This window comes from Equus quagga, chromosome 3 (genome assembly GCF_021613505.1).
Source record: "Equus quagga isolate Etosha38 chromosome 3, UCLA_HA_Equagga_1.0, whole genome shotgun sequence".
In the NCBI taxonomy this organism is placed as follows: domain Eukaryota; kingdom Metazoa; phylum Chordata; class Mammalia; order Perissodactyla; family Equidae; genus Equus; species Equus quagga.
This window is the reverse complement of record NC_060269.1, coordinates 6,377,462-6,403,950: the sequence shown is the minus strand read 5'-3', so window position 1 is coordinate 6,403,950 and position 26,489 is coordinate 6,377,462.

Sequence of the window (26,489 nt, the reverse complement as noted above, 5' to 3'; positions counted from 1 at the left end):
GAGCAGGAGGGGCTGCTTGCCCGTGGGGAACAGTGTGAGATCTTCTCTTGTGATAACTGCTTCTATTTTTGGCCGCCAAGTGTAGGTAGGAAGGAAGCAGCTTATATTGGCTTGTATGCATTTAGATGGTTGGTGACACCAAATCCAATTATCCTCAGCTGCAAGACCACCGGCACTGTTTTACCTGTGAAGGGTTCCTCACGGCCAGGAAAGGGGCAACACTAAAACTCCTTTCTATAAGGCAAGAGGGGCTGCGGTGGTGCTAGTGGAGGAGACAGAAACCATAACAAGAGGGTGAACATATTGAAGCAAATGAGACAGAACAGGAGGGAAGAGAGCAAGGCTGGTGGTGAGCCAGCATTGAATGAGAGGATTTCCAAGCCACATCGATTACAAATAGCTTTACAGCAGGCCCTGCCGCGGCCTGCTGGGCGGGTCAGAAGCCTCTAGTTATAACTAAACATTGTCATTGGTCTCAAAATGGATTCCACAAAAATAGTGTTTCCTAAACTTATTCAATTAAAGAAATATTTTGCAAGGAGAGAGAGAGAGTGTCTATCTAGTTTTGTGTTCCTCAAAATACACTTTGGAGATTATCTGTTTAGTCTTCACAATCCCACCCTTACCACCCTCCCTCCTGCATTCCTGTCCTATAGCTTCTGACATTGACAGGCAAGAGTTAAGCTGGTTCTGATTATGATTCTGAGCATCAGTACAACATTGCCACTGCAGAGCTTTATGTAAATAGATATCCTTCACAGTTCCTAAATGGGTGTAGTCTGTCCAGGGGCTATTGATAGCTTTCTAAAGCCATAGGATATACACCTTGTTTTTTTAATATTCAGTCCTCAACAGTCACTAATTTGGGACACTGCTGGCTCTTTAGTGGGAGTCAATATTCCTATTTACAGTAACGTTTTGGGGTGTTAAAAGTTTCCCGTCGGTATGCTGTTCTTCCCTGGTTTCTGTTGAGAGAGTCTGCAATGCCTCGCACCCATTCCACAGATGACAACCTTGAGACCTGAGACCCGGGAAAAGTATACGTGAGCTCTCAGACCCTTTTCCACTCACTCTTTTCTTAGGTGAAGTAAACTATAGCAAAGGGTTAGGAGAATGTTCCGTTATGTACAGGGAGGTCAAAATTGCTGGCTGTGGTAGTGCTTAAATTCTATGGTGACAAATACCAATACGAGAGATATCACTCACTCAGGCTATTTTCTGTCTCCTTTCTTTCCTCAGGTCCTTACCAACTATTTCCCCATTTCTCTTTTTCTTTGATTACTCCCCTTTACTCTTCTTCTTCTTGTTTTTTTTTTCCTTATAGTTTCCACGTCATCCTCTTTTGCATTTAGATCTTTATGATTTAGTTCCATTTCATGACCTAACAAGTTCTATAGGCTTAACGGCCTATTGATTTATCAGCCCTATTCACTGAGAAAGGTTTTCTGGAACAAAACTGTAGGGGTTTAAAGTTAATTGAGTGCAAATATACTGTGTATAAAAGCCATCTTGTTTTTACAAAGCAACTTAGGAACTTTAGTACGTTGTAATTATATTTTAATTAATTATTTGGACTTTTGTGGTTATTTTAACGCAGAAGAAATCTGTAAAAATATTGACATCGTAATTCTGAATTGATTTTTCTCAAGTAAAAGAGTAGGGAGATAACAAAAAACAGTAGAGTTTAAAAAAAATCTATGTAGACATTTTCCTTGGACACTGTTTAGGGTTTTCTTTGAGACTACAGATACTTTGCCAGCTACCAAGCCCGATAAGACAGCCTCTTGAGGCCCCCAAAAATGGATAAGTTTTATTACCCTTCAGGCTCCTTTCATCCTTTCATCTTCATAAGGTGAATAAATTGTTTTCTATGCGGCATTCAGTCTGTAGATCTTTTCTCTAGAGACTCAAATCTTCCTTTGCTCTTCGTTGCCGTATATTAAAAACCCTATGATATTTTCCAGAAGAGTAGGCTTTGAATACAACCTCAATGGACTCAAATGTTAGGAATCTAAATGAAAATCAGGAAAGTCAAGATCTTTGCTTATCTCATTGGTAAACTGTTTGGGGAATATTTCCTTAATATATTTCCTTGAATTTATAAAGTCCTTTATATTCTTAAAAGGAATTTTAGGTCAATCATCTCACGAGATCTTTCCTTGTGGCCAGGACATAACTGCTTCTGGCAGCCATTATTTACAAAGAAGGCAAACAGTTGTGTTTATGAGGGTTACCTTCATTCGCACAAAGGATCATGAAGAATCACAACCAAAATCCATGTCTTGAATACTTCTTTTTTGTATTCAGACACATAGTCGCCCTCCTGACTAGCTTAAGGGACAATAAAGAGAAAGAACAAGGAAGGATTAGCAGAAGTTAGGAAGGAAAGGAGAGGGGTAAAGCATCCTCATTTCTTAGCCTTACGGTGAATAAAATGGTTTTTGAAAATGGAAATGAAATGGTCTTATTAATAAGTCAAAAGATATAAGAAACAAAATAATATAAAGGAGCTCATCATGAACTATTGCTCAGAGGTGCTCTCATAGACAAGTTGCCTCAGATCTATAATTTCTTGTTTTCTTTCCCTCTTTCCTTTCTCTTCCTTTACCTCCCTCACACTCTTCCCCTCCTCCTTTCCTTCTTATGTTTTCATAATATTTATGATGTAAAGTTGGTCAAGACAGAAAATTTAAAATTGCTATGTCTATCAAGAATTAATAGTATTTTTAAGCTAAAATGAGAAACATCAGATTGCTACTACCTTAACGCTAATCTTGTCAAGAAACGGATCAGGAAAACTATTTTTTCCCTCTTATATGTAATGTTCCACAATATCAGCAACAAGTCCAGTAAGCAATAGCTATTGTCAGAAAATAATTCAAGAAGAAATTGACTAGTGCCTAATAGTTTTCCTGGATCACAAATCCCATCTTTCCATTTTGCCCTCTGGGCTGAAATGAAAGATTTTTCAAGTTCCAGAGCAAGCAAAGTAAGGAGAAAATGCCTTCATTTCATTCTCGTAGACTGTAGCATGCACTACGGCACTTTGTGTCTGATTACACTTCATAAAGTGTTTTGAATCAAAGATGTAACCACATTGGCTATCAGGTGTTTAGAAAATTGTGATCAGAATCCCAGGGAATTTTCCTTCCACTCTGACCTACTATTCTGACCTTCTTTCTTTTTCCCCATTTTGGCCATTAACTTTAGTAATCAGAGAGGCTGTATTAATCCATGTATGTACATTTTCTCATGATACCCAAAAGTCCTTGGATTAATTTGATTATGTGAGAAAAATGTATTTCCATAAAGCGAGTTGTTTTGTTGCTATTCGTGTGTCTGCTGATTTTCACTGCAATGATGAGACAGGCTTGAGTACTTCATTTGCATGAACACATTAGCAGGGATAGATTCAATAAGGTGATGAGCACAGTATTTGACAAATACGGTATCTGGGATAACCTCTTTACCTCTCTCAGCAGAAAGTACTAAGTGGTTTTTCAAAATTTACTGGCCACAGCTGGATGATTCTATTTATCATGTGTAGGGTAGAGATTTTGACTTACACAAGGTAGGCATACATTTTATGTTTAGAGAGAAACTTGTATGTCAGGATTCAAAGATTCATAGACTTAAAGAATCTCGTGTTTGGGATGTTTAAAGGCCCCTACTTCAACTTGTTATTTAATGCTTAAATCAACTCAAATTCCAATAGCTACCATCTGCCAGGCTCGATAATAAGTGCTTTAGACACATACTCACATTTAATCTTCCTATCAGAAATGGGTTGTTGAAAAAGAAATTGCAGCTCAAGGAAGTAAAATAATTTGCCTAAAGGAACCCAGCTACCAAGTAAGTGGTGGATTCTGGATTTGAATGTCTACCTATATGGCTCCATAGGTGGTGTTCTTTACATTGCCACCAGGTTACTTGAGCCTATAACACAACTGACATTGAAGAATCTAAGACTATGATTTTTGGTCAGCCAAATTCAGATACTATATTAATATGTCCCTGACTGTAGCTATGAGTAAATTCTCTCTTAGTATCTCAAACTGTCAAGCCCAAGCCTCTATAAGTATTCTCTTCTACAGAGAGTTGACACTGATGATGCTAGGACTTATATTTGTAGATCCAAACCCATTTTTCTCCTCTCCCACTACAGAAGGGGAACCATCTCTACAGAAGATAATCTTACCCGACTGAGGAGAGATATCAGATTGTCTTCAAAATAAGGACAACTTGAGATACATTTATCTTTCATCAAAGGAAGAAAAAAAATTGTACTTTGGAAACAACCCACAATTGTCCCGGGCCTGTTCTGAGTAGTTTATGGGACTCTATTTTCATAGTGCCCAAAGTGCTGTGTCCTGACAATGAACTGCTCTGAGCCTCCGTTTCTGCACTGAGTGTAACGGAGCAAGATCATATCCCACATATCCGAAAAAGTGCTTTGCAATGTTTAGTATTAGTCTACAAGGGTTTTCTGCTACTGCGAATCTTGTCTCTTTCGATTTTACAGCATTTATTAAATATTGATTGAGCACTTGCTAAATGCTGGAAACTGTTCTGAGCTTCTTAGACACCTCAGCTCACTCGACTCTTATAATAACACTGTCTGGTATGTATTGTTTTTACCTTTATCGTATGGTTGAGGAATCTGTTACAGAGAGGAATTAAATACTCTGCTTGTGCTCACAGAGCTAGTAAGAGGGAGAGCCAGGCTTCAAACCTGAGCAGTCCGAACCCAGACTGAAACAGAGAGGTAAGCAGGAAGTGGAATGTGAGCTGTGCAGGAGATGCCGTTTGCATAGGTGTTAGAGGTCCTTCCACTTGCCGCTAGCCTGGGGGCAGGATCTCAAAGCAGAAATATTATCCAAGCTCAAGAGTAGTTTTGGAAAGAGTTAGCATGAATACAGTCCTCCAGGCCTTTCCCCTAAAGGCATGTCTCTCCCAAGTAGACTGTGGAGTTTTCCTCCTTGTCCTACCGCCAAGTTCCAACCGAAAAACCTATATGACTAACGACAGTGCAAGAGGCAAAGAGCAGCCTTCTTTTCAGATTCCAGATGGAGTTCATGATGTTGTCAGATAGAAAGTCATTTGATTTACAGCCTCAGTAGATTCAGTATGGATGTATTTCTGAGACATAATATATGTGGAATGCTACAGCATAATTTAGGTTTTTAAATATATTGCTGTGTTTTAAATATAGCAGAACTTTTGAGATGGAAAACTTCAGTATTAAACAGGTCTTAATCATAATTACAATGATGAAATCATAATGATAAGAGCAGGAAGCTCTAGAGTCAGGCCTGGCCTTAAATCCTGGTTTATTTAGGCTCTTGGACTTGGGCATTTCTGTTTTGTACTTCAGTTGCCTTATCTGGGAAAGGGGCATCAAAATCTTCCGGGTCATTTGGGATTAAATGAATTAATAGAAGTGAGGCCTTTAAACAAGTGCTCAGCACACAGGAAGCAATTCAATCAAGTTAGCTCTTATAAATTCCACTTCAATTTCTTGTGGACAGTGTCAGATTGGATGAAGATAAATAAAATGACTCTTGACCTACCTTCTCCTTTTTTTTTTTGGAATTTGTGGTGCTTATGTTTTTTCTCCTATTAACTTGTCTAATACCTGTTACATTAGTTATATATGTGTGTTCTCTATGCCACTTCTTCATGCTTCATATCATATTCATTCATGAGGTGGTTCCTTTTGTTGCATAAAGTAATTCAACAGGCAGAACTTAGTCACAAATAATATATTCAAAATACCAAATTGAGTATTTTCTGCCAGGGTTAACTTTAATGGACATTTCTGTAAAACAAATCCTTTCCCCATTCCTTTCAAGAGTAATGTTTGGATGTGGGAGGTGTATAAGGCAAAGTCCAGGGTCACAGTGACTGAGTCTTATCCTTGCTTATGCACAATTAACTTGTCCTTGGGAAAATTATGTAATCATGGTTACCAAATCTTAATTCCCCATCTGTATAATCGGTACCTACTTTATATATACATCAAATGTAAACCTTCAATTAAAGTTGATTGTGATAATTATTACGTAGTTTCATGTATTTTTGTATTAATTCTTAATCAATTGGTATTTTAACTGATGGAAAGAGCTAAGAGTAATAAGAAGGCTGTAGTAGTGAGATTAAATTTCTGCTCTACAATTTACAACATAGTAAGAACCATGAAGTTTGAAAAGTATTGTAAAATATATAGAATTTTTCATATAAATTTCAAAAAGCACAGTCACAAGTGCTCAGACAGGCACAGATGTGTCTCTCTGTCTTCTTACCTCCATGAACAAGAAAAATATAAGTGGTCTGCATCAAATAGCATGAGGTTATGATAGTGTGGATAACAAATATGAGATCACACCATTTGCTCCCAGGAAGACATGCAGACAGATGGCTGCGCACAACGCAAGGATTATGTTAAATATAAGGAACTCTTTACAGCCTTCTGCCATTTTCTCCCTACCTTCAGACTTTAAGTTTTCTTTTGATGACGTGCCATTGTCTCAAAGAGGAGAGAATGTACCAAAGCCAAGACTATGTAAGAACATGGGCTTCGGTGTCAGAAAGAAATTTCCAGTCTCAGCCCTTTGACTGACAGCTGTGTGACCTCGGTCAGTTCTCTTACTTTTCTATGTGTAAATTTTCTCATCTGTAAGTCAGGATTACTAGTAATATTCATTTCATTGGTTTGTTGTGAGAACTACATGAGACAATGCTTTTAAAAGCATGTAACACGTGACTAACATTTATTAAGCTTACAAAATTCTTCAATATTATCATTTGAATCTTTGCCTATTAAACAATCCTTGTGTATAAAACACAAATAAGATATTCTGTGTAGCATGTGGTTCATCCAGTGGGATCAGGCCGGTCTGAGGCATGGTTTTGTAGGATGCTGAAAACGGCTCAAAGACTTAGGGCCCTAGACAGCCAGCGTAGGGCCCAATTTCCCCACCGCCTTTCAGCTCAAACAAAGTAGAAAGAACAAGTCTGGCAGCCTTTCAGGGAGCCTTTCAGGTAATCACCTCAGGCACAGAAAAGAGGCTTTTCAGATTCAATGCTCTTCCACGGGGTAAACTAGAGCAGCGGCTTCTAGGGGGAAGCTGCTGGTGGGAGTTGGATGGGATAGCGCTGACTCTAGGTGGAGGTCAGCAGGTGTGGATATATGAGGAGAAGGATGTTGAGAATTGCCACAGGCTGGAGGCTGTGGTTGCTGGGACTTTCCCAAAATTTCTGAGCAGCCAAAATGCCCTTCCTGGAAAATTGTAGAATGGATTCGACTCAGATATGCAGTGCACTCTATCTTGCCTAGTTTAAATAAAGAAGACTCGGTGTAATCTTGGGACAGGGTAGCTCAGGTGGGACTTCTTACTCATCCTTGTATCGTGAAGATAATGCCTGGCATTAGGAGAGTTTCTGACACAGAATAGTCAGAAATTGTAGCATTGTTTGGAATGGATTAATTTTTGCCCCAGCTCTGCTGCTACTGGCAACATAGATTTAAAGGTATCATTTTAACTCTCAGCTTCTTTATGGCAAAAGTAGGACTGACAGTAGTTTCTACCTTGAAATCTTCCTTTGATGATAAAATGAGATAATACATGTGAAATCTCTCTGCAAACTCTAAGTTGCTACCAAATATTAGAATGAAAGATAAGAGCTTTTTTCGTACTGTTATTGTTCAAATAATTCCAGGCACTAAGATTTTAATGTTAATCTTCTCAATTTTCTCAGTGATACTTTTCTAATAAATGTAATGTAACTTTCCAAGATAAGCATTTTCCCCATGTAATTAAGCAAATATAATATCTTTGTGAAAAATAATGTGGCTCATGAACATTTTTTTTTCTTACTGAACTAAAACTCATGCAAAGGAGTTGGTTCATTATGCTCTGAGGTTCACTGCCTCTTGGTTGGCCTAATCCAGATTTATAAATTTAATACTTTTATGCACACTTCTATGTGGGCTATGTCTACAGATCACAAGGAAAATAGTATGACTTACTGATGTGTCTATGTTGGGTTGGCCAATTGTAACAAACAATACCAAAATTTTAGTGGCTTCACATAATAAGACATTTTTTTCTCTAGTGTAACAGTCCAAGATGGATGGTCTCAGTCAGAAAGTTTCCCTGGGGACTGTCCTCCAGGTGGTGATTCAGGGACCAAGGCTTCTTCCATGGCTCTGCTGTCCCCTAAGGACTTGGAGTCATCTCCAAGGAGATAGAGCATGGAAGATTGCTGGTGAGAGGGTTCATTGGCTAGGCCTGGAAGTGACACGCATCACTTCCATCCATATTCCATTGGTCAAAACTTGGTCATGTGGTCCCACCTAGCATGAAAATGAGGCTTGGAAATGTGGCGTGCACTTTCAAGAGAAAAAGCGAAAGGGATGTATTTGTCTCTGCCACAGGGCTATTTTTAAATTTCTGTATGTACATTTTAATGAATATTACGATTGCATTTCTGTGTAATGTTAGTTCAACAAGTGTGGCAATGAAGTAAGTGATCACACACTCTCTGAAATTCCTTTTCGTGTGAATGTGTGACATGAAAACCTGGCCAGTGTTTTAATACACAAAAATTACTTCCAGGAAAACTTTTCTTAGCAACATTTCGTTGGATTTTACTTTTCATAAAATATACTTATATTCATTTTTAGCTATTGTTTTTCAATTGAGAAAGCTTTTTTGGATGTGAAGATAAATATTACTCTTTCACATAATTGAAACAAAACTGAATCATTTTCCTTCAAATTTCCTCAGACATATTTTCCCAATGCAAAACATAATCTTAAAAACTGTCACTCCTTAAAAAAGTGATTTGCAGGAAAGATACTTTTCAATTTCAATTCAAGTGTTAAGTCTAAATACCACAATTCATCATTTGATAAACTAACTTTGTACAGCATCTTGGAAGCCAAAATAGCCCAAGCCATGGGATATCATATGTTCCTTAAAGGTGCACTAGACCCCAGGAGATCTTACTAAGAAGTGCTTTGAATGAAAATAATCAGGTTATAAATTATGATTATTTGTGTAAATATTTTTTTCAAAAAACTCCATCATGTTCTATACTCATGTTCGTCACACCCAGAGATGCATCAATTCTCAAAGGGCTGTCTGTTAGAGCATCTAACATGTACCAGAGACATGTACCAAAAAAGAAAATTAGATATAAATATGATAAATATACTAAGTTCTGAAAGAGATTTAGAAAAAATATTACGTGAGTTTAAGGAAAGTACACAACTTGCTCCTGGTTGTGAAGGAAATCAGAAACTGCTTCAAAGAAGAAATGGCATTTCAATTAGTTCTTGAAGGTACAAGTTGATGACAAAAATGAGGAAAGATCATTTTTGCCAGAGGAATGATTTATGTACAAAATTAGAGAGGAAAAACACTGAGAATCAACGCTGTGCAAGGAACGATGCTTTTAAATATGTCCACACACATAGAGGGCATAGAGGAGATTCTGGGCTAATAGGGCTGTCAAGGGAGATGGGACTGGAGGAGTCTGAGATCTATGGCACAATCAGTGTAGGCTTAATTCAGAGAGAAAAATGCTGTGTTCTCGCCACGCAGCATTTTAAGAGAGTGAGAGAGAGAGGATATTGAACACATTTGGGTTGAGTTTGAACTCTCTAGTCTTCACCTGTATTATCTAATATTTGTTACACTCTTGGTCCCTTTAGTATCTAAAGTTAGTGATCCCTACTCCAAAAAAGAGCGAGAATGTTATTTGAAAATATGACCCATACCCCAATCCCAAACTGAGAAGCTGGAAAGGAAGATGAGGGAAAGCTTCAGAAAGCTTTGACAGTAGGAAAAAAGAAATTAAGTGAGATTTAAAATCCATAAGCCTTTAACAGTGAATTATTCACAATAAACAATTTCAACATTTTCTATACAATCTTGTTCTGCCTTGGAGAGATTAACTGTATTTTAGTTTTACATATTTGTGTATTCCATTAGCATTTTAGAAAGGAATATGATAAATGGAGTAACAATGTTATCTACTGTGAAACTACAGTGTAAGTTTAAGGAGGGCAGTGCCCTGCTTCGTCCCCAGGACATGGGACCACAACCAACTTGTAAAAACTGCTGAGTATTGGTTTGTCTGATGAGCAGATGAATGTTTAATCTGAATCAAAAGTACATACAGTTTAGGGGCTGGCCCTGTGGCATAGCGGTTAAATTCAGCGTGCTCCACTTCGGTGGCCCAGGTCTGCAGGTGTGGATCCCGGGCGTGGACCTACACCACTCATCAGCCATGCTGATGGGTGTGACCCACACACAAAATGGAGGAAGATTAGTACAGATGTTAGCTCAAGGCCAATCTTCCTTGAGCAAAAAAATAAAAATAAAAAAGGAAGATTGGCTACAGATGTTAGTTCAGGGCTACTCTTCCCCAACAACAACAACAACAACAATAACAACAAAGTACATACAGTTTAATTCTTCTTCTTCATTCTAGAACTATGAATAAATATTTATGAAATTGAACTTTTCTGAACATTTGGAGTTTCAGTACTACTCTTCTTGAATGGTTGAAATGGCTTTTAAAAGACATATAGATTTTTATAGATTTCAAGCTAAAAGTTTAGATTTCCTGGCTATTATCCTTTACTTGCCTTTATTCTTTAAAATTTTCCTGGCTTTAAAAGAAGTAAATGTACACAAGACAGTAGATTCCTAAGAGATGAACAGGAACACGTACGTAAAGAATACTCGCTCGTCATCAGCCTGTTTGCCTCTTCCCCGCGCAGCCCTCAGCTCCAACACAGACGCGTAGCACTCATGCTCAAAGTTAGACTAATGCTCCATATTTTTCATAGTCTATATAAATACAAATGCAAATACAAGGAAACCACTCAAGAAACTTTCCTCTTTTTTGTTGTATCATTCCTGATGGGCTTGTTCAACACGTATAATAATTTTTCTAAATATCTTGGTTCCAGAGCAGACAAGAAGGAAAAGTTGCTTATTTTCACTTGAGTAAGTTTTTCTTTCTTGCTGTGAAGAACATTAATATCTTCCTAACTTTTTTTAATAAAATGTATAATTTTTGAAAGTTGATGCTGTGGGTACATCTACAACATTTATATTTCACCATTATAGTTCACCATTCTAAGTATCTTTTAAGTATAATTTGAAAGTAACGTCGTAAATCTAGACTCAAAATGCTTAATAGCAAAATGACTAGGGCGTTCAGTCTAAACAGGAAGCAAAACATCAAATAAACTCTTTGGTCTTAAATATCCTGTTTATTTCCTATACTTGGACGCTTTCAATTATCATAAGATCATGAGAAGATATTAATGAAGGAAATATTTTCCAGCGTTATTATACTTTTAAGCTACAGTGCAGTAGCACTTTTCTATGTGGAACTTATACTGGGCAGAGTTAAATGGCAAGTGGTTTGCAAAGTGGACTTCATAAACGTCTTATTTGAAAGTGATTTCATCTAGCACAGTATTATATGGAATAGCTAGAGATTTGTTGGTTTACAGTAGAAATTATAATGAATAATTTCTTATTTATAATTAAGATTACATGTTTACAATAAAATTGAAAGTAATTTTATCACCAATCACTCTAAAATGAAAGATATCTTCAAAGAAATTGAAAAGCAAGCAGAAATTGAAATGGTTTTCAGTAACTGGGATTATTGCTGAACTATTACAAGGAAAATATATTTATTTACTCCATCATTCAGTCAGGACTAACCTTGATTCAAACCACTTTTGAGTAGATTCTTTCACCCACGTCAAACCAGTTTACATTAAAATGATGTACCTGTATTATTGTCGTATGAATGTCATAGTTTATATATTGCATAGTAAGAGTCTGGAACGTGTACGAGGTACAGCGTTATGGAGAAAATATTGTGACCATTCAGTGAGGATACAAATTTTAGAGGAGTGGGAGTTTCAACAGAAATTTGTTTATGAAACTCAAACTTCATGAAAAGAATGTATGGCATATATTTACTTTTTAAATTGAAAGAAATTAAAATTCGTTTTATTTTGAAAATTCTGCTACCCTCTTTATGATGACTGGTGATAGTGCATGCTAAAATCAAGTTCGGAATTTATTGCTTGCGAATCTCTTTTTGAGTCCAGCAGAGGGCACCAAGCATGATTTCACACCCTGAAAAGTCTTCTTCAGCGGCCTGCCTGCCTTTGGTTTCCTTAAGTCATGCAGGGGCTCCCTCTGCTGTCCTTTTAGACCAGAGACAAGATAGATGTCAGTGCATTGACCCCAAACCTCACAAATTTTGTGCAGTAATATTCTAAAGAGTATTGCATAATGTCGAGCAGATCTATTCAACCTCACTACCCACAGGATTACCAGGAAAGATAGCACACAAGTTGAGTAAGGCTTAGTTAAATACTTCTGTAAATAAATGCTGACAAATGTTATCTCTTCTAAGACGACTAGGTAGGCAAATAAAAAATTCAGATGATACTTGCATTTATGTGGTAAGAGGGAAGAATGGCACATAGACATTACATTTTGATTAAATTGTGATTAATTAAAGTATCAAAATATCTGGGTAAATGTCTCTGTGAGCGCATAAGTGTGTGTATGTGCAACGCGTCTGTGCGTGTATGTCTGTGTGTGTGTGTGTGTGTGTGTGTGTTGGGTGGAGAAGGAGGGGGAAGGGCAGGGATGCTACCTGCTTGACCCCTGCAACTACTATCAGTCCAAGTTATTTTTCATTGTAGTTTTCTGATTCGTATTTTCATTTTAAATGAAGCCAGAGAATAGGTTTAGGCGCGTTCTTCGTTTGTCCCCTTATCCAGCAGAATAAAAATAAATGAGGTCATGTGTTTCTGCACATGCAAAAAGGATACATATTGAGGAGACTGTCTTTTTCTAAAATCATTTTTCAACGACATAGCAGGGTAATTTCTCAAAAAAGTCTTTCTTAGCTTGCTACCTACAGAATCCTGTCCAATTGCTGTAGCAAAGCAATTAACAAATGAGTGAAATAACATTAATTTTAATTTCAAATAAGTATTATAATTCTTTACTTTCCTACTGAGATTTGCCTAATTTTATGTATTAATAGATGAAATGGTGTTGGGCTTTTATACCTCAGGCCAAACACAAGGCACAATTTCAAACACAATCATGGAAATTCTTGGAATGTTAACATCAGGTCCTTTTTTAATAATGCATTTTAATCAATGGAATATTCGAGCTTTAATATCACAATAATGATAGAGCTGCTTCTACTAAGTGGCCAAGTGAGTGTTCTATTTGTTAATAATAGATAATCATTATCTATGGTATGTTAGTTAAATGGATAAGTGATGAGGCAGAAAAGAGAAATGATCTTATGCAAAAAGAAACAGATACACAGTCAGATCTGTTGGGTTACTCCAAACTCTACCAACAGTGGGGTTCTTGTGGGAGAAGACCCACATTTCCGAACATTTTGTAATATTTCTCCCTGGGTTTGGAATAACACGTGTGACCTATTTGGCTACATGAAGCTGCCATCTTGAGCACCAGCATGCTCTGCACCACTGCCGCTACTATGTTTCTGCAGTGGTTCTGGGACCAAAATTTGGAAAAAATTGCAAAACTGTTATCATTAGAATGTTTTTGTTTCCTTTTTACACTCATGCAAAGTGTTACCCCATAGTCAAAGAACATTTCCAAACAAACCCAATGAGAATGTAATGTAGCAGGAAACGGAGCTTACAATTTTGGGGAGTTAATCTTTCTTGTTAAGTTAGTGCATTTGCCTCATGATTGTTCCAGGTCTGGGGACTAGTTGAAGTGCAGAAGGTAAGATGCTAAACTTTGACCAGTGAGACAATTTCCGGTGTAGCAGAAACAACTCCTTAATGACATTTTAGAATAGATCTTTGCTTGTGGTATATTTCAAAGGGTGGCTTTTATTCTTCTAATTTGGAATCATTTTAGCTAGGAAATTATTTTTTTGAGAATTAATTTTCCTTATTCCACACATACTTTATCTCCAAAGCATTGTGGGAAATGTAGACCACTATCTCACCTTTAACACCCCCCAGTTGTTCTGGAAATTGATTGGAAGGCTCCGTCTCTGTTGTTCAATGCCTAGCTCTGATCTTACCAATTCTTGTCCCTACAAGCAATTGATGATGCCACACTGAGGAAGTACAAGGCCCATCCAAACTAAATATTTTATTAATGTTATGACTAAAATCACATTCCAATTAGGTACAAATGATGTTTAGGTGATTTTACATTAAAATGACCAAGTATACTTGTCATAGTGGTAAGACTTGGCGTCTTTACATGTATGTGGATTTTTCTTTAGAATTGCTACCATAAAAAAAAAAAAAAATGACTCAGATTCACACAACAGCCTTCTCTGCTGTAACTAATCCCTCCAGATCTGGCTGTGCTTCCTGCCTGAACCCGCCTGTGGGAACTGAAGGCAGAACGAAAACAAAATAAAAACTCAGCATAGATCCTTTTCATGATTTTTTAGGAATTCCCAAACTTGTTGTCAAATTATGTGAACTTCAAAGTGTCTCCTTTGTCATTCTATCATTGTGTGAGTGTAAAATCCTATTCATTTACTGTCTTCATAAAAGAGGGCCCAGGTTTCTTCAGGGAGCTTTGCAGTGATGCCTGCATATTCCAGCAATGAGAAGGCGCTGCGGGTTTGTAAAACTAGAGCAAATCAAACTCTCTCTCCCTGTAAGAAGCATCACCTACAGAAATATCATGACATCTCAGGAGATCCCTTTTTTTTTTTTTAGGAAAGCTTATAAAATAATCTGCTTAAAATATGAGAACTTTTTCTTCTCTCTTTTTTTTAAAGATAAGAGGAATTAGAACTATAGATAATTCATATGGATCAAAGTAGGTTGGTTTAGTTATCTGTTGTAAGGTTTTATTTGAATTTTTTACAAAAAGATTTTAGGTTAAGTCTTGTTGGCTCTCTGTTTTGCAACTCTAAGCTCTGTGTTATTTATAATATTTTAACAGGGATTAGTAGAAGGGAGGTAAAGTGATAAACATCCACATTTAAATAGTTTTTCTGGCAAATTTTAGTTAAAATATCACAGACTATATTTGCGCAAACAGAGAGCACTGATAGAGCGTCAGTCTGCCAGTGACTCACAAGTCCCGGTCTCTCTCGTGGACATTAGTCCATGGATGACATTTCACAATAGGAAACCTAGATGATGGACCCATCTGGTCTAACTGTTAATATTCCTGGTCTCACCAACACCACAATGATTTCACTACTGGTATGATGAGAATTTTTAGAAAGTTGGACTAAAAAATGTTCAAGGATTACGTGACTCCACCACTTTATAATTCTAAATCCTCTGGAAGATACCATCGGCCAATACATTCTTCAGAGCAACACGTCACCTTTGAAGACTATCTTTCTGGAGAGATGGACTACAGAACTTACCTCCTTACTATCACATGATTTTCAGTTCTAAAATAAACATGTATATTTTGCACAAAAGAAATTCACTCTACACACATTTTTCTCCCTCTAACTCCCTCTCTAAAGAAAGTTTCTGAGTCATTGAGTTTTTTCTTTAATTTTCCACTCTAGCTACATTTAGGTGGTGCCCAAATCAGCTAATTTCGAGTGGAAATTTAAGTCTTATTTTCCCTATCTTAGGAAGCTGAATTTGTGTAGGAATTCTTTCTGTGGGTAGTTGAGCCTGGGTGGTTTTGTTTCCTATGGAAGAATGCAGTCTGTTGCTCAACTGGTAGACTCTGATTTATGAGAATAGCATAGCTCTGTAGTTTTTGCCTAGAACTGGAATCATATAATCGCACAGGACTCTTCATACTACCCACTGGCCGTCTATATATCTATATATATGTCTTGTAGAATACCTATCAACTGTGTCTCATCCAGACACCAACCCAATCATCTTTATACTATTTCTATTTGACCTTGCGCCACAAATAATTTGGTATAGTTGACAACAAATATGGACATCTTGAAAATATATATGAATATAAATCAATGCTTCAGGAACTAAAAGAAAATAAGAATATAACATCCTGGAGATGAAGGGCTACATATTGGCTTAGCATACAAAATGTGTTCAAGGATTATTTGTTGAAGAAATGAATGAATAGGAAAATTATAAATGTAAGGGCAAGATCAAAAGGCCAAAATGCACAGTGAGTAGCCAACATATACACAAAATGATAAACCTAATAAAATCGGACTTATTTTTCAAAGTTTTCTCTCTAGCTGAGAAGTGTGTTAACTGAGGGGAGAGTATGAGGTAAGTTGTTTGGCCTTGTGCCAGGGGCATATTTTCTCTTCATTCCTAAGAAGCTGCATGGATAGAACTCTGTAGAATTCAAATGAAACAATATAGCTATTATGGGCAATGGAAAAAATACCATTTCTTATCAGTTTGCTAATGACTCAGTTTTTCAAATAATGTGCCAGTTCTTAATAATAACTTCTTAAAATTAAACCTTTAGAACCTGGAAAATATTTATTTTCTGGCTAGAAAAAGGAAATAGAAAATCCTTGACTTATATGTCACTTTCGGTCAAAGTGAGGATTGTCATAGGAAGTCTCCTAGCCCAATATTCTTCTAGTGAACGTTTTGCTCTGTAGAGCAAAGAGCTGTTTATCTTCCTTGATATCAACCTCAAAATTTAGAGATGGAAAAAGACATCTTAGTTTCTGTGACTAACCTTTTGTTAGTTATTTATGAATTCATATAAACTTCTCATTTTCAGGAAAGATATTTTCAAACACATTCATCTTTTCAAGGCCTGGAATGTGATGGGGCTCTTCCCATTTATGCACGTGTGCTCACACCTGCATACGCACGTAACACAATGCAGACGAAGTGTGTCTCTGGGTGTTTATATAACCATATATTATTATCCCTCTTTATGTATCCATGTTAAGTCGACATATTTCTGCATGTATGTGCATGAATTCACAGGCCTACACTCTCGCAGACACACCCACACACTTTCCCAATAGCCATCTTCAGCCTTGCACATTACTATTTCCCAATCTTCATGTCCTCAAGCATAAACATACCTTTCGTCCCATTTACTGATTTACTAATCACCAGATAAACACAATCTTGTGACCATGACCTGCCCTGTCATCTTCTGCCAACCGAAGGAACTGTGACTCTCTGAGATCCTATCGGCAGAATAGCTCATTTATCAGTGGTGAAATTGGGGACTTGCACAGGGGAAGCTGACATTTCTGAGCAGTCCAGTGACTATCTGGAGCCAGCAGATGTTACTCTGCATGTTTTAAGCTTAATGACCTCTCCCACCATGTAAAGATTATAATGTTTCATTTCTCAGTAAACTTAAATGAAAACCTACTATTTGAGAAAGAATATCATTTCTCCTGGGAAAACAAATCAATTCCAGTTCTCTAGTTTCAATACTTATAGTAAGTGCATGTTTCTCATGCTTTATTCACAAAGGGATCCCTTTATACAAATAAGTTTCGATGCTTGCTAAAATTCAACAGGGGCAGACTGAGTCTGTAAGAACATTAAGAAGTCAAGGTTTTCACACAGAGATCATGTGCACATTTTGCTTGCATTATATTAAGTTAATAATAATTGAGAATATGGTTGGAAATATATATACCATTGGCAACCACAAATGTCTATATTACAGATTATGTGGTTGGCCTGAAAGCTATTGCATGCAAAGAATGCCCAGTACCAACTTGCTTTTCCGAAAGCCATGACAGTGTGAATTATCATCTGTTTACAGCAAAAAATAAAACTGTCAAATCAAAAGGGATCAATTTAACCCTTGAGTCTAAGAAAGGTCTGACATATGACTTTCACACTGTTAACTAGAAAAAATACCTTAACTATTGGCATTAGCCATATTTCAAACCTCACTCACCAGCAAGTCTTTTTTCTTAGTTGGAGTTAATTGTTCAGTATACCACTTTATACTCCTTTCTTTGAATCTCTCTATTTTTGGTATGAATTCCTAGAAGGGAAACCTCACTGCTTCCCAAAGTTTCTGGCTGTTATACCAAAATGTTTTCCATGCTATAATTTTTGTAATTACAAAAATAGGAAAAATATTTCAATATCAATTTCTTTAGCACCAGAGTCTCAAAATGAGTTAGATGCTTCATTTTTATAGATTGGATCACAAAGAGTGGCAAACCAAGGAAAGGTCACAGGAGTTGCTTTTACATGGTAGATTCATTTGTTGTCCATGTTATTAGTTTCTAGTATTACTTAGTAAAGCACTCCAAGTGGATTCCAAACGTGCACAAATTTGTACAAACTTCCCGAGTTTTTTTTTTCCCAGGCTGTGCTCACCACTTCTTCCCCTTCCTGCCTGACAATATGTTGCCATGCTATAAAAGCCCTAATGCCCATTTTCAACGATTAGCTGTACATCAGCATTACCACCGCAAATCCACAAGTTTCACATCAAGCATTAAATGGGATGAATATTGATCTGCTAAAGAGGATTTATTTATTTCTAGCTCTATCCAAAGATCAACTGCTAGCAGCTTTTGGGGGATCTGTGAGGCTCTCACAGCACAAAGCTACTGCATACATGACACTGGACTTGACATTTCAGTTCTGGAAGAAAACCAAACAGTAAATTCAGTGCAATAATCCTAGATAAATGAGATGATCACTGGAAAAGCTGAGATAGTTAAGCGGTCTATCAGAGAAGTCCAACGGACGCTATTGAACAGTTGCTACCTAGAATCCTCACTCATGTCAATATGGTCCAAAGCACCATCATATCAGATGCCAATATAACCACATTAAAACAAGCTCTACCTGCTGCTTTGATTTCTCTGCGTGTGTATTTTGCTGGATTTACAAGTGATTGTAAGTAATGCACAATGTGACAAAAACTGTAGCCTAAAGGGTATGCACAACAATTGTTTCGAGTATGTGTAAGCTGCACTATAATGTAGCATGACGTGTATGAAACGCACTAAATCGAATTATGTTATGTATAGCATGCGGGATGCAGCTTTGTGTTCTTACTGGTAGCACAAGAGATGAAGGGGGCAAATCTGAGTAACTTAAAGCCTGTCATTTTTTAAAAAACAAGAAAGCTCAACTTCTGTCATAGATATCCTAAGACTTGTGGAGTTCTGCCCTTCCCTACAATCTGGAACCTGTTCTCCTCTAAACCATTGAAGTGCTATAACCACCTTCAACCCACACCTGGACATTGGCTGAACCAAATAAATATTCGGTTTTTGCATGAATTCAGAGTTCCTGACAGAGGTGTCCTTTAACTTTAACACAACCAAAAATTTACTTCTTCCCATACAGGTATTAAAAAGATGGTTATTTCCCCCTAAATCTTTGATTATCAGAAAATGTGAAAATTTGCATTCATTCCTTTTATTTAATAGAGTTAGGCTAAACAACCATTTCTTTAAATTTTTCCCCATCATCAAAAATATAAAAAATAACATAAATCAAAACAAATTTTTTGTGTGCCTATAAACATGAAAAATGCTGACATTAATTAATTATCTTGATCCAGCTCATCACGTAAATTCAGCAAGTTTGGTGCTATACACACAAAAGTAACTTACAATTTAAACTGATGCAGTAAGGATGGTCACTTCTGTGTCATTTTATACCACTTTGTTCAAATTAAAGCACATCTGCTGGAAAACTGTCCATTTCACTTTGCTTGTAGAGACACCACCTTAAAGGAAGTGTTTCCTAAATCCATAGAGGTCGAGGGAAAAACTATCTTAGTTTTTCTTCTAGACTCTACTGCATTATGATGTGTTGCTGTCTGATTGTTTACACTTGTTTTTATTATGAAACTTGCCAAACCGAAGTGCGTCTAACAGCTGAAGAAACAAAAAGAAAGGAAAGAGGTGGAGGAAGTCAGGGCTGCAGTTCTAAACGCTGGAGCAGTCTCTCAATTTGTAACTTTACCCTTTTGGAAAAAAATACTTCGATATAATCATAATGTTTCTGAAAGCTGAAAATCATGCTTTGTTGTGGATATTCGAAACTTTTGGTAGCAGATGTCCTTGGAAAAGGTACCACTTAGCTTAATTAGGGTTTGTCTACAGACCTCAGGGTCTAGATCGCCAAGGCCAAATGATGTTTATCAGTTTAAACAGTGTCGTTGGAAGAAAGAGAAACTGGAATAAACACTGCACCCTCCTTCCCGTCACCCTCTGACTGTGCGGTTCCTGATCACTCATGCCAGTCCCCAGAAAATAGGGAGCATATCCACTGATTTTAAAGAAGATTTAAAAATATCTGCAAACTGCATGGGAGAGTAGATTGGGGCTAGTTTCTGAGATTTTTCAGCTGCTCATTCTGAAGATATTTTAAAAATTGGAAATTCCATGCTTTTAGTTTTTTTGTTTTAAAAGGCAAACAAAGCATATGGTAACAGTATTATATACCAGTTAACAGTTTCTTTTCAGGAGGTGAATTTCTTGCATTTCTGAATCATAAACCTTTTGGGAAGGAAAACAATAAGCATTCCTCCCATAAAGGAAAATTGGGGGAGGGGTTATGAGACAAAATTGTGATCTTGTATATAGGGCATTTCTCAGACTGTTGATCCTAAAAGCTGGAAAAGTCTTGAGAGTTCCAAGGCGTCCATGACCTCATGGCCTATGGATCTATATTGTTAGTACAACCTGTAATTGATACTTTTCAACGTTCCCCAGGCATGAGAACAGCTTATTGTCTTGGGTCATTTTACTTGTTCTCCTCAATGTCTTATCTTCCTTTTGAGCATCTTCTCTTTGGCAGTTTTTATGGGATAATGCTTGATATACATGAAAAATATCTATAAAGATCAGAGACTTGAAGAGATTAAGAATCTCTAAGGTCAACTAACTAGCCATTTGTGTCTGTTATACTTAAAGGTTATCAGTAGACACATAGTGGGCATCGAATGAATGCTTTTTTTAATTAAACTAAATTGGAAACTCTTTTTTTCACCCAGATTTTTTAAAATATGACTCCAGTTGAACCTGTTTTATAAGTATTATTACCCAATTAATTAAAAAGAAATCAAGCTATTTAAAAAAATTAGGAAATGTATTCACGGATGCCTCAAACAAAAATTTTTAAAAAACCCAAATCATACATTTAATAATCCACACACTTGAGATTCTAAAATCCTTTCACATATGTCTCAGTAGATAGAATTCTATTCATGCCAAAGCGAAGACTGCAGAAGATTTGCCTCATTCTTCTTGGACATAATGCTGTTACTGAACAATAAGTCCTTTCTTCAGAAACACTTCATAACATATGCCACACTGGAGTGGACCGCAGTGCTTGCGGTTAGAGGTGCACGGCAAGATTTCAGATAGGAAGGAAAGCGTCCCTCTCTCCCCCCGGCTTCTAAAAAATATGATCTGTCACACCTTTTCCCTTTCGGTTGGGTATGTAAGGCAATATCCCTTCCCTTTTATTGTTGTAGGTACATCAAGGCCATTGGGATAATGTGCTGCTTTCGTCTTGCTTGTTTATGCCAGCCAGGAGCTAACCTGCAGGACTGTGCTAAAGCAAGCTGTCAAGTCATTGTACCCAGCGAGCGAGTGCTGGACTAGAAATTCGAGTTGAGTTACTTAGTTAATCAAATGTCTCAATGTAAAAAGAGTGTAGAAGCACCGTTTTGTGGTAGCTTATTTCAGAGACAGATCTGCTTAGATGTCTGCTACCGTCCTTCCAATTTCCTACCAAGAGTAAATTGGTTTTGCTCACATTATTACTCTTTCTCACATTTCAGTTGGTCTTACCAGAGAAAATGGCTCAAGGCTGCAGCAATGATTTGGAGAATAGCAATCCCTTCGTTTAGACAACAGGTTTTTATTTCTTCTCATCTATTGTTCTGGGTGCGTTTTCTCTTTTTATAAACACACTAGAACAAAGGACTATTGTTCTTAACATGCACTGCATGTGCTAGTAACATATATGGGAAAATATAACAGGAAGGGTTTTCTTTTCCAGTTACATATTAAACTACTGCCTAACAAAAGTGCTAGCGGCATAAAATGATGCAATAAGCTTCCCTAACAGTAGCTGATTTGTATGCAACAATGACCATAAGGGTAACTCTTCAGCAAACCTGAGTCTCATATATAATGCATAGCAGTTAATAAATCATAGTAAAATCAGATGGCTTAGAGCCAACAATACCTAACTAGTAATGGAAAGGGGTGGAAAGATTTATAGAGAGACAGACTCTGTCTGGATTTTGCTTTTAAGATGCTCACCAACGGCAGTGGGGTATCTTACACGGTTTCTAACTAGACGTGTGTTCTGTTGATTCGTTTCATCTTTTTTTCCCAGGGTCTTTTGCAGAAAGCTACTACCCTTTTGCTTCAACCACCAGGTGGAGTGTTTTCTACTAAACATTTAGGGTTTTGCATTTCAGAACCAATATGAATCTTATGGAAAGAAAATGTTTGGTCCTTTTGAAGCTCTAGTTATTTAAATAACAAGTTTATAGAAGGGGATTCCCTCAATCAAATACAAACAGATAAATATACTCTGAAACCTCTGCTCAAAAATCTAACGCTCTCTATGAATGCCATTCACATATCTCGATGGGGTTAGATTTTTGCTGTATAGTTTCAGAACAAAGTGTTCTTAGATTTGCTCATGATATCTCACTGCCAGTGTTTTACTGGCTGTATGATGTGAATCTTAAAAATACAGAATTTGCAAATTTGTCACATGTCAAGAGAAAGAATATTGAAGACAACATGTGCTGTACAGATCTGAGAGGAGCATTCACTTCAAATCTGTTTCTGGTTATTAGTCGGTCTTGGCCAATTTCCGGTGCTGACATGGGCTATTGAGATGTGTGGCAAACATGTCACCTAAGAGTTAGAAATATTTGAACCTCCTGAATTATGACCTTTTACAAATTCTTAACATTAAAAAAAATGATGACAAATTGCTGAAGTAGGGAGTAGGTAGAGAAATTATTAATGCCTCTGTTTAGTTGCCTACATAATTTTCCATCCTATGCACACGCAAGTTTTTATTTTAGATTGTTTTACATTTTCTGCTGGATTTTGATGAAGTATAGAAAAGAGATCATCTTCCTGAATGTTATAATACTAATGTACATCTTTTCACTAAAAAGCAACAAGCATTATAGTGCTTCTTTAATGGTGTATATTGGTGGTAAAATGGATAAAAGAGCATATGAAAACCCAGTCTTTTTTTCCCGTTGCTCAGAGCATTAGGATCATTTGCCTTCAATTATGATAGCCACAAGATGGCAGTCATTCCTTATTAAATGGTCAATAGCCTCTGCTCTGGGTAACAGGGTAGTGACTGCCTCCTGCTTAGAGAGAGGCAGGAAAATTAAGAGAAGGACCTCCCAGGGTTAAGGGTGAAAATAAAATGGTGTGAAGGTTAGAGATAATAGGAGTGGTCTAAAGTAGGGTGAGATTAGTTTTATCCTGATGTCTTTCAGTTTTCAGGCGGCAGAAATTTCAGGTGAAATGGTGTCATCAGTCAGAATGGTCCTCTAGAAGGGACTATTAAAATACGATGACTTTAGAATAATCTGGGGGGGGGGGTGACTAGTTCTATTTCTCTATGCAATAATTAATTTTCCAGTGACTATCGAGACAGGCTTGTTTTGGCAGCTCTAATTCTTGGCTCTCATGTGATGGTGCTGCAGTAATGCACAGTGATTCTAGGCAGGAGTTAGATAGAGATGTTGCACTGTAAAAACATTCGTTATGTCCCTGAAATAAAATATTAATTCAAAACAAAATAACCGGGGACAAAAATACATAATTAAATGCCCAAATGTTATGCTTGCGCCAGAACACTCTGTACTTAGAGGTCATAGAACAGACCATATTTCAGGGCAGTCGTGGTGTGAGCAGGAGTGTAGATAGCAAAGCAAATCAGAAAATAGTACCTTTTTTCTCCTGTTTACTCTGTACAAAGGGTACTATTTGATAAAGAAAGTGAGCTTTATTTTTTTAAATGTTAGCCAACATGAGTAAGATATTTAGAAATTGGAGATTTAGAAATAAACATTGTTAATAAAAATATTTTTTAAAATTATGTAAATCAGATATAACTGCATAATAGTTAGCAACAAAGCTAGAGGAAGCCATGGGTCACAAAGTTATTCATCCAAGACATCTGAAAGGCTAAATATGGCTAAGATCTGAAAAATATCATATAAAATTAATATTTTTAATATCAAATGGATTGGGCTAAGTTTTACACATTTGCTAGAAAGGAATTTTATTTGTATTTCTTTATATGTACAAAATCTATTTTGATTCTGTTTTGTATAAGTAACCTTTGATTTCCTGCTCTATATTATAATTCTGAGTGTAGCATTTCAGGGTTGTGTTGGACTTTCTTTGCATCTACACATGAAAAGGAAAGAGTCAAGAGAGTTATATGGATACTTTGATCTTAAAATATTATTACTGGTGATATCTAAATGATTAGAACAAAGGCATGTTTTGAAAAATAATGCTTACTATTTTGACTCAATTTGTTTGTAAATAAATTTTGCTAACATAGACCCAGTGACTAAGAAAAATATTCATTTCGATTTTTCCCTATTTTAAATTGTCTCAAATGGCCATTTGTAAGAGCAGTTTAATTAATTTAGTTGAATTTCTCATTTTAAATATATAGGCAGAAGCCAAATCTAGTTACTATAGATATATGACATTTAATATATGTTTACAACCGTCTCCATGCATATGCAAGCAAGTAGAGAACTGCCTTGTTTCAGTCAGGGTTGAAGCAGATGTGTAGTTATCGTAGCAGAAGGACTGGGGGTTTTGGTCACATTTTCTTCTTGCAGGTAAACCTTGTCTGAAAGTAGAGAGAGAAAAGGAGGAAGAGGGTGGTGGACTGAACCTACGTTTCTTTATCTGTCTGTTTATAAGCTTTGATATGTTCATGATACAATAATATCGTAGAACATAACTTTGAGAATTTTGTACTAGAAAAATGAATTTCTCCTGATAAGTGGATACTTCTGAAGCCATGAAACTTTCAAACAAGAGAGAATGAAAACTCATAATCTGGATATTTTTCCTTAAAAATCCTTCTAAGTTATAATCATCAAAGCCTTTAAAAAATATGTGTAGATTTTAACATGGGAGACTGGATCTTTTCTAATAGACTAGGAAATTATTTAAAATGTTTAATATTATTTACCACGGCATAAAGAAACTGCATAGCATATTGTTCTCTATAGCAACACTTGCACCTGAGTATTAGTAACAAAATGCAATACTGTCAAGCAACCATTGTTTAAATAAAATAGGTAGGATCATGGCTGAATAAGGCATCCCTCATTTGTGTCACCTCCTGCAGCGCCATCAATTTGGCATCCATCACAGACAAAAGTGCCTTTTTGGGGGTTGTGGGATCCAGCAGCATACACCAAGGTACCTGAGAGGAGTCTCTCCCATCTGTGAAAGTGCCTTTTTGGGGGTTGTGGGATCCAGCAGCATACACCAAGGTACCTGAGAGGAGTCTCTCCCATCTGTGTGTCAGTTAATAGGCAAATAGACCTTAATCCAGCTGTGGGCCCTGCAGTGGCCCGTGAACTGGCTCCTGCTCCTCTGGGCTGTGGTCTGGAAGCCACTGGAAAAGACTGTCATAGACAATCACCCACAAATGAGAGAGGCTTTGTGGAAGCCCAGTTCCAGCACACTGTTGCAGCAAAAAATTACAAGTTTGGATGCATTGGAGAGGATAGTTAGTAAAGACTGGAGGAGGTGATTGCTACTTCAAATGCAAGGACAGCAAGGCAAAACTTCAAGGAACATGAAAAATCAAGGAAATATGATGACACCAAAGGATCACAATAATCTTCCAGTAACTGATGCCAAAGACATGGAGATCTGTGATTTACCTGTTAAAGAATTCTAAATAGCTATTTTGTGGAAACTCAATGAGCTACAAGAAAATACAGAAATCTGATGCCCAAAATAAATAAGTGAAAAAGTATGTGGGGTGATGAATGTGTTAATTATCTAGATTGGGGGAATCCTTTCACAGAATATGTATATTAAATTACCACAATGTAAGCTTTAAATATCTTACAATTTTATTTGTTAATCGTAGCTCAACAAAGCTGAAATTTAAAAAAAAAATTTAAAAAGAAAATACAGAAAAACAATTCAACAAAATGAGAAAAACATTACATAAACAAAATGAGAAGTTTAGCAAAGAAATAGAAATTTAAAAAAATCAAACAGGGGCCAGCTCCATGGCCAAGTGGTTAAGTTCACATGCTCCACTGCGGCGGCCCAGGGTTCGGATCCTGGGTGCGGACATGGCACTGCTCGTCAGGCCACGTTGAGGTGGTGTCCCACATCCCACAACTAGAAGGACCTGCAACTAAGATATACAACTATGTACTGGGGGCGGGGAGAGGGGGGGTTTTGGAAATAAAGCAGAAAAAAAAAAAAAGATTGGCAACAGTTGTTAG